The sequence below is a fragment of the Syngnathus floridae genome, chromosome 2 (genome assembly GCF_059516105.1).
Source record: "Syngnathus floridae isolate MCC-2025c chromosome 2, RoL_Sflo_1.0, whole genome shotgun sequence".
Classification (NCBI taxonomy): Eukaryota; Metazoa; Chordata; class Actinopteri; order Syngnathiformes; family Syngnathidae; genus Syngnathus; species Syngnathus floridae.
Window position 1 is genome coordinate 15024237 of NC_142414.1, and position 15641 is coordinate 15039877.

Below are 15641 nucleotides of genomic sequence, written 5' to 3' on the forward strand. Positions count from 1 at the left end.
CACCGTGGAGTACTTCCTGCTTTGCTCGTTTGTGCAACGCGTCACGGTCAAAATGAACAAGGACTAGACATTTGATCTAATATAACTGAAATGGCTAATATAATACACATTTGGTTTTATTAGGGTTTAATTAATCTACTTGCACCATAGTGATGTGCATTCCAGTTCATTTAAGTGAACTGAATCTTTAGAATCAGTTCACGCAAAAGATTCGTTCAAACGAATCGTTCAACGAATCGTCCCCCTGACACACACTGATCCGTTGTTTGGTTGTTTTTTGTTGTTTTTTTTACTTCAATAACATACACAACTAACAAAAAACAATCAAGTAAACACACGGTAATGTTGACATCGGCAACGCACATTTTTCTCTATATCACAACATCCCGTGGGAACAACTCATACAACTAACAAGACAACTACACTCGTTCTTTTTCAGTTCATATGACTTCAACCAGTAGGTGTCGGTAATGCGCATTGAATCTGGTGCCACCTCGCCGTAAATCAAAACGAAGAAGAATATGACGTAACTTCCTGTTCACGAACGAGTCGTGAATTGCATTTCCCGTTCACCGACTGAACGGATCTGTGAGTGAACGAATCAGTCAGTGAGCGATTTGCATTTCCAGTTCATCGCGAGAACGGATCAGTGGGGAAACGAATCCTGACTTTCTCGTTCGCGAACGAGTTAATGGGTCAACTGCCTTCCCGTGCACCAACGGATCAGTCAGTGAACGTGTTGCGTCTCCCTCCTGGCGTGCACTACGTAAGCCACAATGTAGATTTACGATTTGCCAAGGAAAGAAAGAACCACTCACTGAAACACCACTTCTTTTATGCGCGTTTTCTCCAAGCTAACGGCTAACTATTGCATGAAGGGATGCGCCGTTATGCAACAACGGGGAGATTATGCTTCTCTTTGGGTAATCTTGATTTTGTAACACGTATAGTAGTTTTTAAATAACCTGTATGCATATATACCCCTAAATATTGTTATCCAATATATCTACTGCAATTTCACATTAGATTGCTGGTCTGAAATTTACTTGTTTTACTATTATTATTTTAATAAACGTTAAAACTTGTCTTGTGTTTCATTCCTTGTTTTTATTTTTTTGGGCATGAAAACAAAAATCTGACATTTGGTTAACTGCTTTACATGACAATATGTATGTGTTTTACGTTGTGTAATGTGTGTTGTGTCCCCCAAAATAAACAGCAAGTAGTCAAATACACATTCTTGACACGTACAAAAAATACATTAGGTACACCTGAAAATGGTGGTGTACCTAATGGAGTGTCCGTGTGACGTCATAGATCAACCAGCCAATTAGGAGGTGAGGGTGGGTGTGGCACTTTTCACTTTCACTTAAACTAATGAAGTGGCCCGTGACTAGGTCCTCATTGACACTTTAATAGGTACACTACACGAGGTAAAAAATAAATAAATAAAGGGTTAATTGCACAATAAAACCCATTTATACAGATTCTCACACCTGGGATTGAACCAAATTCTTACGGAGCAAGAGCCCGCATCACTAACCAGTCGGCTATTTCGACTGGGCAAGCCTTGGTCGTCTGCACTGTTTTGTACTAGTGACGTGCATTCCAGTTAAGTGAATTGAATCTTTAGAATCGGTACCTATTGTAGTTTCCATGAGGTGTACCTAATAACAGGCCACTTTATTGGGGAAATATCATGGTCAAAGGTCGCAGGTGTCAAGCTCTAGCCCTCGGTGCCGCGTTCTAACATGTTTTCCAAGTGACCCTCGTTAAGCGCAGGTGCGTGAAAACTTTTAGCTTCTTTCACGTTCAAAAGGAGCTAAAAGTTTTCACGCACCTGTACTTAACGAGGGAATCACACGGACACTCCATTAGGTACACCGCCATTTTCAAGTGTACCTAATAGCAGGCCACTTTATTAGGGAAATATCATGATCAAAGGTCACAGGTGCCAAGCTCTAGTCCTCGGGGCCGCGTTCCAACATGTTTTCCAAGTGACCCTCGTTATGCGCAGGTGCGTGAAAACTTTTAGCTTCTTTCACGTTCAAAAGGAGCTAAAAGTTTTCACGCACCTGCACTTAACGAGGGAATCACACGGACACTCCATTAGGTACACCGCCCTTTTCAAGTGTACCTAATAACAGGCCACTTTATGAGGGAAATATCATGGTCAAAGGTCACAGGTGTCAAGCTCTAGTCCTCGGGGCCGCGTTCCAACATGTTTCCCAAGATTCCCTCGTTAAGTGCAGGTGCGTGAAAAGTCGTGTCATCGTGTTTGTCGTATCATTGTGTGTGTGTGTGTGTGTGTGTGTGTGTGTGTGTGTGTGTGTGTGTGTGTGTGTGTGTGTGTGTGTGTGTGTGTGTGTGTGTGTGTGTGTGTATCACTACTGCAGTGTAGTGTTGGCTCGTGAGTGAACGATGGGTTCAAAAGAACGAATGTTTTCAGTGAACGAGAGTGAACGAAAAGATCTAAAGATCTTTGTAGCCATGAGGGAAAAACTTGTTTGGACCCGTTTGAAAATCATTGATTTGATATGACTCAAGAATTGTCTCTGTGCGACGGTGTGGTGTTTCTTAGCAACTGACTTGAAAATGAGTCGACGGGAGCACTGCAACGGCGGCAGAATTTTTGCAAGAACAATTCATTTTAGGATGAACTCTCGATACAAATATTTTCATTTGATTGAAGGCAATGGCGTTAACCACTCGACCAGAGCCTGCTCGGAAACCAAAGGAGATTTGGTCATATTGATAGGGTATCCTCCATCCAAACATGTTCGGTGTTGAAAGTTTCAACGGATAGTCCGAAGCAACCCGTTCCACAGTAGTCACCATGACAGGCGACCACCTGGTAGCGTCAGTGTGCCGAGCGCCGTTGGACGATCAGGAGAAGAAGATTTGAATCGACGGATGTGACGTCAGGGCTTTAGGTCAATTGAGGACAGGTGTGCTCGCTCAAGGGGAGTTATCATATGCAGGTGCCACCGAGCGCGGGCCGGCGGCGACGGCGGACGGTTTCTCAGGTAAGCGAGCATGCTAGCAAATGTTTGTCGTCTCCTGCCGTTTCTCACGACGGCACGCTTTGTTTCTTTTTCTCACAAGCCTTTTTTTTTTTTTTTTTTTTTGTCGCAGGATTGTCGTACTCTCGTGACTCGGCAACGTCACGTCCACCGCGACGGTGGGCCTGGAGGTAAATTGTAGGCCGCAGGCCATTTAGCCCGTGAGCAAATGTTTGCAGTTTCTTACGATGCCATTTATTATTTCTTGCAGGATTTTCGCTGTCTAGGGAGTGCTTGAGGTTCCGGCACGGCACGACACGGCACGCCACAATCCACTTTGCGTCGCGTCGTTGCGCGTTTTGGTGGTATTTTAAATGTCTTTCGCGGTTGTTTTTTTTCATGCTGGCCAGCATTTTTTTCATTAGTCTGTCTGTAGACGGTTCGTAAATGACGCCGCCGATAAACGCGTCTTTGTCTGACTATAGGAAATGTTAGTTTGACTCTAGTCAACTTAACCATTGTTTAAATAATTTTATATGATGCGTGTGCCATTTCCGTGTCATGCAAACTGGTGAACGCAACGTATATGTTACGTCATGTCCAAATTGGACCAAATCCATTCAAAGATGGCGCCCGCCCGCTCTCGTTCCGTTACGCAACAAACATTTGCGCGGCGGGTTATTTTCTCCCATCTTGGACGCCGCCAACCTGGATCATCTGTCCAATGTGAGGGGAGTTGATGAATGATGAAATTAAAATATGAATTATAATCCTGAATAATTATCATAATTTACTACAATGTGATGATTATATATTTTTTCAAATGTAAAACTCTACTTAGAATGTATCAAATTCAAATATGAACTAAAATTTTGATCAATTATCATAACTTACTACAATATATTTTTTTTCAAATGTAAAACTCCTAGTATGTATAATTGTTGGTAAAAAATCATGGCATTGGCACTCGACTCAATGTCTATTTTTGTTGCAATCATTTGCTTGTCTTTTGTAGCACTAAAAACTGCCGCCCAGCCAGCATCCTTCTATACAAAGCAAGCAGGAGGCTCTTGAAGGAGCCCTTTCAGTGATGTTGAGGACACTGAGGAAGAGTAGTCCTAAATCAGGTGAAAACCTGTTTTTGTCAAGTTTCAACTTCCCAACACACAATGGTTGTCGAGTTTTAGCTTCCTAGCACACAATTAATGGCTGTCTGTGTTTTTGTAGGCTGCAAGAGGAGCCGAATGGGACAATTCCATATGAAAAGGCACAATGGCCTATCCAAAGGAGCCATGGCCTATCCAAAGGAGCCATGGCCTATCCAAAGGAGCCATGGCCTATCCAAAGGAGCCATGGCCTATCCAAAGGAGCCATGGCCTATCCAAAGGGAGCCATGGCCTATCCAAAGGAGCAATGGCCATGAGCAAAGGAGCAATGGCCATGAGCAAAGGAGCAATGGCCATATGCAAAGGAGCAATGGCCATATGCAAAGGAGCAAAGGAGCAATGGCCATATGCAAAGGAGCAATGGCCATATGCAAAGGAGCAAAGGCCATATGCAAAGGAGCAAAGGAGCAATGGCCATATGCAAAGGAGCAATGGCCATATCAAGTCAAGAATCAAGCATCGCGCTGCAAAAGTCGACGTGTGCGGATCATGTGCCCAGGAGGGGGCAGTGTGGTTGCCTTTGGTTATGGGTGCACGACGGAAAGGTTGCAGGTGTGGACAGTGTTTAGGGCTCTGATGGTTGGTCTTGCTTTCGAGGTGCGCTGTGGTTGTGGCTGGTCTGGATCCAGCGTTGTCTTGTGCTTGGTTGCCATTGACGGCCCACTTGGGGGAGGACGTGGTTCCGTGGATGGACACAAAACTGAACTTTGACGTGGAGCTGAATGTCCAATTTTGCCATACGACTTATACCACTGTGTATCTTTTTCTAACCTGCCACTGTCGTAGTTGCTGCCTTCTTTGTTCTTTCCCCTCGGTGTAGGGTGGCGTCGGAGCGAGCCGATCCCGAATGTCCAATTTTGCAATTTGACTTGACATTTTCTTTTTCTAACCTACCACTGTTGCACTTCCTCTAACCCTAACCTACCACTGTGGTACTTGTGTTCTTTGTTCTCCCCTAGGTGTTGGAGCGAGACAGTCACATTGTGTCTTTTTCCAACCTAGCACTGTCGTGCTTGATCGAAGCCTAATGTACCACTGTGCGTCCTTTGTTCTCTAGGTGTAGGGGGCGGTGTTGGGGCGAGCCGGTCCACGGTGAAGACTTAATGATGTGAGCAGCGCCCAACTCATTGCATGTTCTACCTTTTGCAGGCCGGACGCAAAAGGGGGGTGCATGGCCCGATTCGACCCGGTGACCGTCACCAAGAGTACCTAACCGCTGTGATCAAGTAAGCAAGTGACCTACAACTTGGGGTGCTCTTTGAGTTTCTAACATTGTTTCTGTTTGGGCAGATGGCGACCGGGACGCGACACGATCTGCTCAGAGGTGGACGGACCGCTGTGGCATCGCTCTGAAGTAGCAGAGTTCTGAGGGAGACCCGCTTCCCTGGAGGCGTCGACCTGCGCAGCTTCAGCATGTGAAATGGATTTTTTTCTTTTCTTTTTAGTTCACACCGGCGGTGTCCAAATGTCTGTTTGAGGGCTGCGTACTGAATCAAATTGACAATTCTTTGACACAAATTCATTAACTCAATCACAAAATGTTGCCATTCATATTTTGTGCTACAAAGCAGTGTTGCGTTCATTCGTGTGGTGTGTTGATCAAGTTGGCCCGAGGCTACCATTTGGACACCAATGGTGACGTGTGTGTAGGGCTGCACCTGGATTGGAAAACCGTCATATGGTGGTATAGGTCGTTGACATGCACTTTAGGAAAACAAAGATTTTTTTCTATTCATGTGGCAAATGAAACATGTTTTCTGGCCTCCTAACTATTTGTAATGAGTTTAGAAGATAACAAGTCATTGATGCAAGTTAAAGTTAACTGGTCTAAGTGATGTCATTGCGATCAAATAGTTCCTCTCCATCCTAGAATTTTGCACAATTTCGCTCAATGCTGTGGTCTGGCCCAATACTGCCATATCGTTGGTATTCCAAAATGTTGTGCAGCCCTCATTGAGTGCCAAACGCGCAGCGACGGCAAGCGCAAGCGACTGCAAGCGCAAGCAACCGCGCAGCGACGGCAAGCGCAAGCGACGGCAAGCGCAAGCGACGGCAAGCGCAAGCGACGGCAAGCGCAAGCGACGGCAAGCGCAAGCGACGGCAAGCGCAAGCGACGGCAAGCGCAAGCGACGGCAAGCGCAAGCGACGGCAAGCGCAAGCGACGGCGCAGCGAGACTTTTGTGCTTGTCCTGCAAGGTGGAAGAGACGATGTATGAAACGAAGAGCCGGTGGACGGAGGCCACCAGACCCGCGATTGGTGAGCGGGGTGCAAAGGAAGGAATCACCCAAAGAAAGCAGTCGCCAAGTGTTGAAGAGGAGCCTGATGCACGACTGGCCAAGGCTGGCCAGAGGCGGTGACATGGCAATCCAATCTGCAAGCGTAGTGTACACACTGTTGGTTTTAATTTGATTTCCTTATTTTTCTGCCTTTCACCTGGCAGCGGATGGGGCGAGCGCCAGCCTGCACCGAGAGGGACTGGGCTGCACCCACAAGACCAGGGAGGGGGCAGGTAATGAGTACGTTGACAGAAGTGAGCCGCATGCAACTGAGTGCCGTTTGTCTTTTTGCACTTGTGCGAGGCGGAAGACGAGTCCAACACCGGCCGGAGCAGACCCGGACCTTGGCCCGTGACGAGCGGCCCACACGAGACTGATGGGTGCAGATGCAGCCAGTGTTTCGGGGAGTATGACTTTGGTTTTTCTTTTGTGCTTTCCCTACCCCTGTCTATTTGAATAGGGTAACTAGTAGCACGCACGGGCATTTGGGTTGCTGTGACCCTCTAGATACGAATCGGCAAAGCAGACACCCCCTGCCTCCCCCCCCCCCCCCCTCTCTCTCTCTCTCTCTCTCGCTCTCTTTCTCCAACGCGCCCGGCAGTACCTGCATGGCCTGGTGCACTCAGGGTGGAACGTGGCTATACCTTGCCCTTTGTGGAATACCAGGGTATAATGTCTGCCAGACTGGGTCCCAGTGTCGTCGACGGTGTCGAGGACAAGGAGATTCTCCGTGACGCTCTCCGTGACGTCACGTTTTCCTCTTTTTTTCCTCTCGGGGCCAAGCCAGCTCTACTCAGGGGGAACTGGCCGGTTGCGCTTAAGTGCGCACCAAAGCCTCTTTTCATCTCCTCTCGCTCTCTCCCTCCCTCCCTTCCTCCCTCCCTCCCTTTTTGTAAGGGGTTAAACATTTCATAACCCGGATTGCTCCAATGCGGGAGGGCCGTATGAGACATGCGCCAGCCCGTGCGTGCCGCTAGTTACCTGATTCAAACTTACCTTAGTCTAGGTTGGGGGGGTGCTAGTGGAATTTTTCCCCTTGCCAAAACCAACACAATATGTCTGCCTTTCAGGATTGCTGGGGCACTGGATCGGACGAGTGCCTGCACAGAGAGGGACTGGACAGGACCGCGGGACCAGAGGGTAATAATAAAAAACTTTATTTGTAGAGCACCTTTCATACAAGAAATGCAGCTCAAAGCACTTTACGACAAAGAAAGAAATTATAAGCATTGAATTCTTCATATAGGAACAGACATAAAAAGAAAACAAAAACATTCATGTGTGCATACGCTATTAATGAAGGGAGCTTAAAATAGGAGCAAGCTTTAATAGACAGGTAATGAGTACGTCCACAGAAGTGAACCGCATGCAACAGAGCCGTTTTTCTTTTTGCAGTGGCACAAGGCGGAGGATGAGTCCAAACGTCGAATACCGGCCGTGGGGGGAGCCAACCTTCGCCCGTGATGAGCGGCCGACACGAGACGGACGGGTGCGGATGCGGCGAGGGCAAAGCGCCCAGCCAGCATTTAAGGAGAGTATGACTGCGTTTTTTCTTTTGTCCTTTCTTTCCTTCCCTCCCTCCCTCCACTTTTTCACTGGGTGTGCACACTGGCTATCTGCATGATGCCGCTTTCTTTCTCTCAGCGCCGCGTCATTTTGCAATATTGTTGTTTTACTGTTGTTTTTTTAATCATGAAATGAACTGTTTGTACTGTAATTGTGTGTGTACCACTGAACTGCAATTAAACTGTGAACTGAATTCAAGTGGTCCATTTTAAACATTGGCATTGGCAGTCTATCGTGCATACAAACTGGAATCATTTGAGACATTCTCAATGACAAGACAATTGTAAAGTTAGGCTGAAACCAAATTGACTTAAATATACAGTGTCAGGCTTTTTATTTATTTTTTTAACTACACAAAGAAAAGCTGCATGCATTCTAAATTGTTGACAAAAGCCAAGTAGCCAGACACCCATAGATGCAAACGACAAGTGTACATACGGTCTCTGTTGCGATCAGTAAGTCATCTTTGGCAACCCTGCTTTAAAATGGCCACCGAACTCAGAATCTTGCAAAATGTTGGTACATTTTTCTGTAAGAGTAAAAGCTGTTGAGTCTAGTCAGAGCCATTTTTTGGTTTGTTTTGAATCGTCATGCATCATGTGGGCATTCTTGTGAATAAAATCAACAGTGGTGTGTTTGCTTCCTGTTGGTGGTCTTGTAAATAAAGTCAACTTTGGTGTCAGTCATCATTCGCAATGTGCCTCAATCAATGGTGCTGCTCTTGAATGTGAAACTTATTGCATGTTTTGTTACAGGGCTTGATGTCTTCATTGGCTGTTTGACTACAAAAAAGGCTGTTGCTGTCCAGTCCAGGTTGCTGCTATAGTCAATTGAATTTATAAACATAGCGTGTAACTTCCAGGACCTTAGCTTTCAATTCAAAGCAGAGTTGCGTAACTACACGGCCAGCCTCGGCACATGTACTGGGTTGTACCACCCAGTTCAGAGTGAAGTAAAGGCCAGAGTGGTCTTATTCATACCGGGATCCTTATGAAATTGACCATATCAGAAAGGCTAGATGAATTCCAAGTGCTGCCACCGAGTAGCAGCATATTTGCCTCAACCTGTCTGGTGCTGGGTCAATGCGATGCACCTTTCGTTTTGCCCAAAACAACCTAAGAAATAAAGTAGTACTGTTATCTTGCCAGTGTGCATGTGTGTTAAAAGTACAAAAACTCATTTGCATGATAGACGTCTAAACCACATGCTAGATATTTGCCTCAACCTGTCCGATGCTCTATTTAACGGTATGCGATAATTTTTAACAATTTTAATTTAAATTTTTAAGTACATTACAAATGATAGGCGCCCCAATTAGACAGCTGGATCAATGTGACCTGTCTTTTGCGGTTTGTTCTGCCCAAAGCAACCTAATACACATAAGTACTGCCGCTATCTCGCCAATGTGCGTGTCTCTAAAATGTACAAAGCAAGCAAATTCATTTGCATAATAAACTTCCAAACCACATGCTAAAAAAATATTCATGTGATGCAGAAAGTCTTCTGTAGCTTGCTAAGATTTGCCAATTTGAGCAATGCCGTATCCGAACCCGAGGCTGGGGGTTGCCCGTCCATGTGCCTAATCGCTCGGGCATTGATACATCAGCAATGTCAAGTCAAGTTTATTTGTATAGCCCTAAATCACAAACAGTCTCAAAGGGCTTCACATAGACAAAAATTGACAATTACTGTCAAAGCATCCCCTGATCTTAAGCTCCCAATGCTTCCTTCTAGGTCTCCTCATGTCCTCAGCACTGCAAACCTTTGTGCCGGTACACCATATGAAATAAATGACGGAATATGTTTTTTTTTTTTACACCTCTAATGTGTATCAAGCATACCAGATGGTGTTTTAGAACAGCCTAGAATATTAAGTTACAAAAAGTTAAAAGTTAAAAAAAACTTACTAAAGCTTAAAAAAGTTATTGATTATATATTTGCTCCAAGGAGGGAGTATTGACAAACGTCACCTCCTTCATAGGGGGGGGGGGTAGTAGGCGCAGGCGGCACGGGGAGCAGGCGGCGCAGGCGGCACTGGGAGCAGGCGGCAGGGGGCGCAGGCGGCGCAGGCGGCGCAGGCAGCAGGGGTGGGGAATCGAACCCTGGATCTCAGGTGTTCAAGCGCAGCGACGGAGCCACTCGCCAAGCGTGGCGAGCTCGGCAGTGACCCCGCTTTCACTTCGAGTCATTCTTATTCGTTCAATATTGCGCTCCACGCGCGCTGGGTAAGTACAAAAGAGAACTTGCGGCCGCCAGCTGCCATGTCACGCTGGCCGACCAGTTCGTGACACGGCCTCATGCGCCGTACAGCCCTGGTTCGATCCCAGCGGTGGGAACTTTCTCCGGCCCACTTTTGTAAGCGTCTGGATACATGCATATAGGTTGCATGTCGACGCATTTATTTATGTGTAAACGCCCAGTGTGGCCCCGCCTGCAAGTGGGCGGGGCGACGCAGCTGGCCCTGCCCCCATCGAAATGGCCCCGCCCCCTGCCCTACAAAAGACAGTAGGGTAGGGGGCGGGGCCATTTCGATGGGGGCGGGACCCCATCAAAATGGCCCCGCCCCTGGCCCCGCCCCCCTGCCCTACAAAAAGACAGTAGAGTAGGGTAGGGTAGGGTAGGGTAGGGTAGGGTAGGGTAGGGTAGGGGCGAAGCCCCGCCCCCTGCCCTACAAAAGACAGTAGGGTAGGGGGCGGGGTGAAGCCCCGCCCCCTACATAAAGACAGTATATATATATACTGTATATATATATATATAGTATATATATACTGTATATATATATACAGTATATATATATACAGTATATATATACTGTATATATATATACAGTATATATATATACAGTATATATATACTGTATATATATATACTGTATATATATATACAGTATATATATATATATATATATATATATATATATACTGTATATATATATATATATATATATATATATACTGTATATATATATATATATATATATATATATATATATATATATATATATATATATATATATACTGTATATATATATATATATATATATATATATATATATATATACATATATATATATACATATATATATATATATATACATATATATATATATATATACATATATATATATATATACATATATATATATATACATATATATATATATACATATATATATATATATATATATATATATATATATATATATATATATACAGTATATATACTGTATATATATATATATATACAGTATATATATATATATACTGTATAAAGTATATACAGTATATAGACTGTATATATATATACAGTATATATACTGTATATATATATATATATATACAGTATATATATATACTGTATAAAGTATATACAGTATATATACTGTATATACTGCGCCGTCGCTTGCGCTTGCCGTCGCTTGCGCTTGCCGTCGCTTGCGCTTGCCGTCGCTTGCGCTTGCCGTCGCTTGCGCTTGCCGTCGCTTGCGCTTGCCGTCGCTTGCGCTTGCCGTCGCTTGCGCTTGCCGTCGCTTGCGCTTGCCGTCGCTTGCGCTTGCCGTCGCTGCGCGGTTGCTTGCGCTTGCAGTCGCTTGCGCTTGCCGTCGCTGCGCGTTTGGCACTCAATGAGGGCTGCACAACATTTTGGAATACCAACGATATGGCAGTATTGGGCCAGACCACAGCATTGAGCGAAATTGTGCAAAATTCTAGGATGGAGAGGAACTATTTGATCGCAATGACATCACTTAGACCAGTTAACTTTAACTTGCATCAATGACTTGTTATCTTCTAAACTCATTACAAATAGTTAGGAGGCCAGAAAACATGTTTCATTTGCCACATGAATAGAAAAAAATCTTTGTTTTCCTAAAGTGCATGTCAACGACCTATACCACCATATGACGGTTTTCCAATCCAGGTGCAGCCCTACACACGTCACCATTGGTGTCCAAATGGTAGCCTCAGGCCAACTTGATCAACACACCACACGAATGAACGCAACACTGCTTTGTAGCACAAAATATGAATGGCAACATTTTGTGATTGAGTTAATGAATTTGTGTCAAAGAATTGTCAATTTGATTCAGTACGCAGCCCTCAAACAGACATTTGGACACCGCCGGTGTGAACTAAAAAGAAAAGAAAAAAATCCATTTCACATGCTGAAGCTGCGCAGGTCGACGCCTCCAGGGAAGCGGGTCTCCCTCAGAACTCTGCTACTTCAGAGCGATGCCACAGCGGTCCGTCCACCTCTGAGCAGATCGTGTCGCGTCCCGGTCGCCATCTGCCCAAACAGAAACAATGTTAGAAACTCAAAGAGCACCCCAAGTTGTAGGTCACTTGCTTACTTGATCACAGCGGTTAGGTACTCTTGGTGACGGTCACCGGGTCGAATCGGGCCATGCACCCCCCTTTTGCGTCCGGCCTGCAAAAGGTAGAACATGCAATGAGTTGGGCGCTGCTCACATCATTAAGTCTTCACCGTGGACCGGCTCGCCCCAACACCGCCCCCTACACCTAGAGAACAAAGGACGCACAGTGGTACATTAGGCTTCGATCAAGCACGACAGTGCTAGGTTGGAAAAAGACACAATGTGACTGTCTCGCTCCAACACCTAGGGGAGAACAAAGGACACAAGTACCACAGTGGTAGGTTAGGGTTAGAGGAAGTGCAACAGTGGTAGGTTAGAAAAAGAAAATGTCAAGTCAAATTGCAAAATTGGACATTCGGGATCGGCTCGCTCCGACGCCACCCTACACCGAGGGGAAAGAACAAAGAAGGCAGCAACTACGACAGTGGCAGGTTAGAAAAAGATACACAGTGGTATAAGTCGTATGGCAAAATTGGACATTCAGCTCCACGTCAAAGTTCAGTTTTGTGTCCATCCACGGAACCACGTCCTCCCCCAAGTGGGCCGTCAATGGCAACCAAGCACAAGACAACGCTGGATCCAGACCAGCCACAACCACAGCGCACCTCGAAAGCAAGACCAACCATCAGAGCCCTAAACACTGTCCACACCTGCAACCTTTCCGTCGTGCACCCATAACCAAAGGCAACCACACTGCCCCCTCCTGGGCACATGATCCGCACACGTCGACTTTTGCAGCGCGATGCTTGATTCTTGACTTGATATGGCCATTGCTCCTTTGCATATGGCCATTGCTCCTTTGCTCCTTTGCATATGGCCTTTGCTCCTTTGCATATGGCCATTGCTCCTTTGCTCCTTTGCATATGGCCATTGCTCCTTTGCTCCTTTGCATATGGCCATTGCTCCTTTGCATATGGCCATTGCTCCTTTGCTCATGGCCATTGCTCCTTTGCTCATGGCCATTGCTCCTTTGGATAGGCCATGGCTCCCTTTGGATAGGCCATGGCTCCTTTGGATAGGCCATGGCTCCTTTGGATAGGCCATGGCTCCTTTGGATAGGCCATGGCTCCTTTGGATAGGCCATGGCTCCTTTGGATAGGCCATTGTGCCTTTTCATATGGAATTGTCCCATTCGGCTCCTCTTGCAGCCTACAAAAACACAGACAGCCATTAATTGTGTGCTAGGAAGCTAAAACTCGACAACCATTGTGTGTTGGGAAGTTGAAACTTGACAAAAACAGGTTTTCACCTGATTTAGGACTACTCTTCCTCAGTGTCCTCAACATCACTGAAAGGGCTCCTTCAAGAGCCTCCTGCTTGCTTTGTATAGAAGGATGCTGGCTGGGCGGCAGTTTTTAGTGCTACAAAAGACAAGCAAATGATTGCAACAAAAATAGACATTGAGTCGAGTGCCAATGCCATGATTTTTTACCAACAATTATACATACTAGGAGTTTTACATTTGAAAAAAAATATATTGTAGTAAGTTATGATAATTGATCAAAATTTTAGTTCATATTTGAATTTGATACATTCTAAGTAGAGTTTTACATTTGAAAAAATATATAATCATCACATTGTAGTAAATTATGATAATTATTCAGGATTATAATTCATATTTTAATTTCATCATTCATCAACTCCCCTCACATTGGACAGATGATCCAGGTTGGCGGCGTCCAAGATGGGAGAAAATAACCCGCCGCGCAAATGTTTGTTGCGTAACGGAACGAGAGCGGGCGGGCGCCATCTTTGAATGGATTTGGTCCAATTTGGACATGACGTAACATATACGTTGCGTTCACCAGTTTGCATGACACGGAAATGGCACACGCATCATATAAAATTATTTAAACAATGGTTAAGTTGACTAGAGTCAAACTAACATTTCCTATAGTCAGACAAAGACGCGTTTATCGGCGGCGTCATTTACGAACCGTCTACAGACAGACTAATGAAAAAAATGCTGGCCAGCATGAAAAAAAACAACCGCGAAAGACATTTAAAATACCACCAAAACGCGCAACGACGCGACGCAAAGTGGATTGTGGCGTGCCGTGTCGTGCCGTGCCGGAACCTCAAGCACTCCCTAGACAGCGAAAATCCTGCAAGAAATAATAAATGGCATCGTAAGAAACTGCAAACATTTGCTCACGGGCTAAATGGCCTGCGGCCTACAATTTACCTCCAGGCCCACCGTCGCGGTGGACGTGACGTTGCCGAGTCACGAGAGTACGACAATCCTGCGACAAAAAAAAAAAAAAAAAAAAAAAGGCTTGTGAGAAAAAGAAACAAAGCGTGCCGTCGTGAGAAACGGCAGGAGACGACAAACATTTGCTAGCATGCTCGCTTACCTGAGAAACCGTCCGCCGTCGCCGCCGGCCCGCGCTCGGTGGCACCTGCATATGATAACTCCCCTTGAGCGAGCACACCTGTCTTCAATTGACCTAAAGCCCTGACGTCACATCCGTCGATTCAAATTTTCTTCTCCTGATCGTCCAACGGCGCTCGGCACACTGACGCTACCAGGTGGTCGCCTGTCATGGTGACTACTGTGGAACGGGTTGCTTCGGACTATCCGTTGAAACTTTCAACACCGAACATGTTTGGATGGAGGATACCCTATCAATATGACCAAATCTCCTTTGGTTTCCGAGCAGGCTCTGGTCGAGTGGTTAACGCCATTGCCTTCAATCAAATGAAAATATTTGTATCGAGAGTTCATCCTAAAATGAATTGTTCTTGCAAAAATTCTGCCGCAGTTGCAGTGCTCTCGTCGACTCATTTTCAAGTCAGTTGCTAAGAAACACCACACCGTCGCACAGAGACAATTCTTGAGTCATATCAAATCAATGATTTTCAAACGGGTCCAAACAAGTTTTTCCCTCATGGCTACAAAGATCTTTAGATCTTTTCGTTCACTCTCGTTCACTGAAAACATTCGTTCTTTTGAACCCATCGTTCACTCACGAGCCAACACTACACTGCAGTAGTGATACACACACACACACACACACACACACACACACACACACACACACACACACACACACACACACACACACACACACACACACACACACACAATGATGCGACAAACACGATGACACGACTTTTCACGCACCTGCACTTAACGAGGGAATCTTGGGAAACATGTTGGAACGCGGCCCCGAGGACTAGAGCTTGACACCTGTGACCTTTGACCATGATATTTCCCTCATAAAGTGGCCTGTTATTAGGTACACTTGAAAAGGGCGG

General features: G+C 45.4%; 2 long non-coding RNA genes across 6 annotated transcripts; one reads left to right on the forward strand and one right to left on the reverse strand.

The window, feature by feature from the left end:
• The first annotated feature begins 2918 nt into the window (after positions 1-2918).
• On the forward strand, positions 2919-8697 carry LOC148402096 (uncharacterized). Of its 4 annotated transcripts, none has more exons than XR_015857147.1 (8): positions 2919-3026; positions 3136-3193; positions 3274-4129; positions 4230-5394; positions 5459-6522; positions 6610-6678; positions 6749-7585; positions 7841-8697. It is a non-coding gene; the product is annotated as an uncharacterized LOC148402096 (long non-coding RNA). The 4 variants fall into 4 exon arrangements; XR_015857146.1 differs by having other exon boundaries at positions 2923-3026; positions 3274-3728; positions 4018-4129; positions 5459-6678; XR_015857148.1 differs by having other exon boundaries at positions 2924-3026; positions 3274-3364; positions 4018-4129; positions 5459-6678.
• A 2748-nt stretch (positions 8698-11445) lies between these two features.
• On the reverse strand, positions 11446-14839 carry LOC148402097 (uncharacterized). 2 transcript variants are annotated; one of them, XR_015857273.1, is made up of 6 exons: positions 14738-14837; positions 14569-14626; positions 14034-14488; positions 13633-13744; positions 12360-13532; positions 11449-12295 (listed from the first exon to the last, which is right to left on the reverse strand). It is a non-coding gene; the product is annotated as an uncharacterized LOC148402097 (long non-coding RNA). The 2 variants fall into 2 exon arrangements; XR_015857272.1 differs by having other exon boundaries at positions 11446-12295; positions 13633-14488; positions 14738-14839.
• Between the last annotated feature and the right edge of the window lie 802 nt (positions 14840-15641).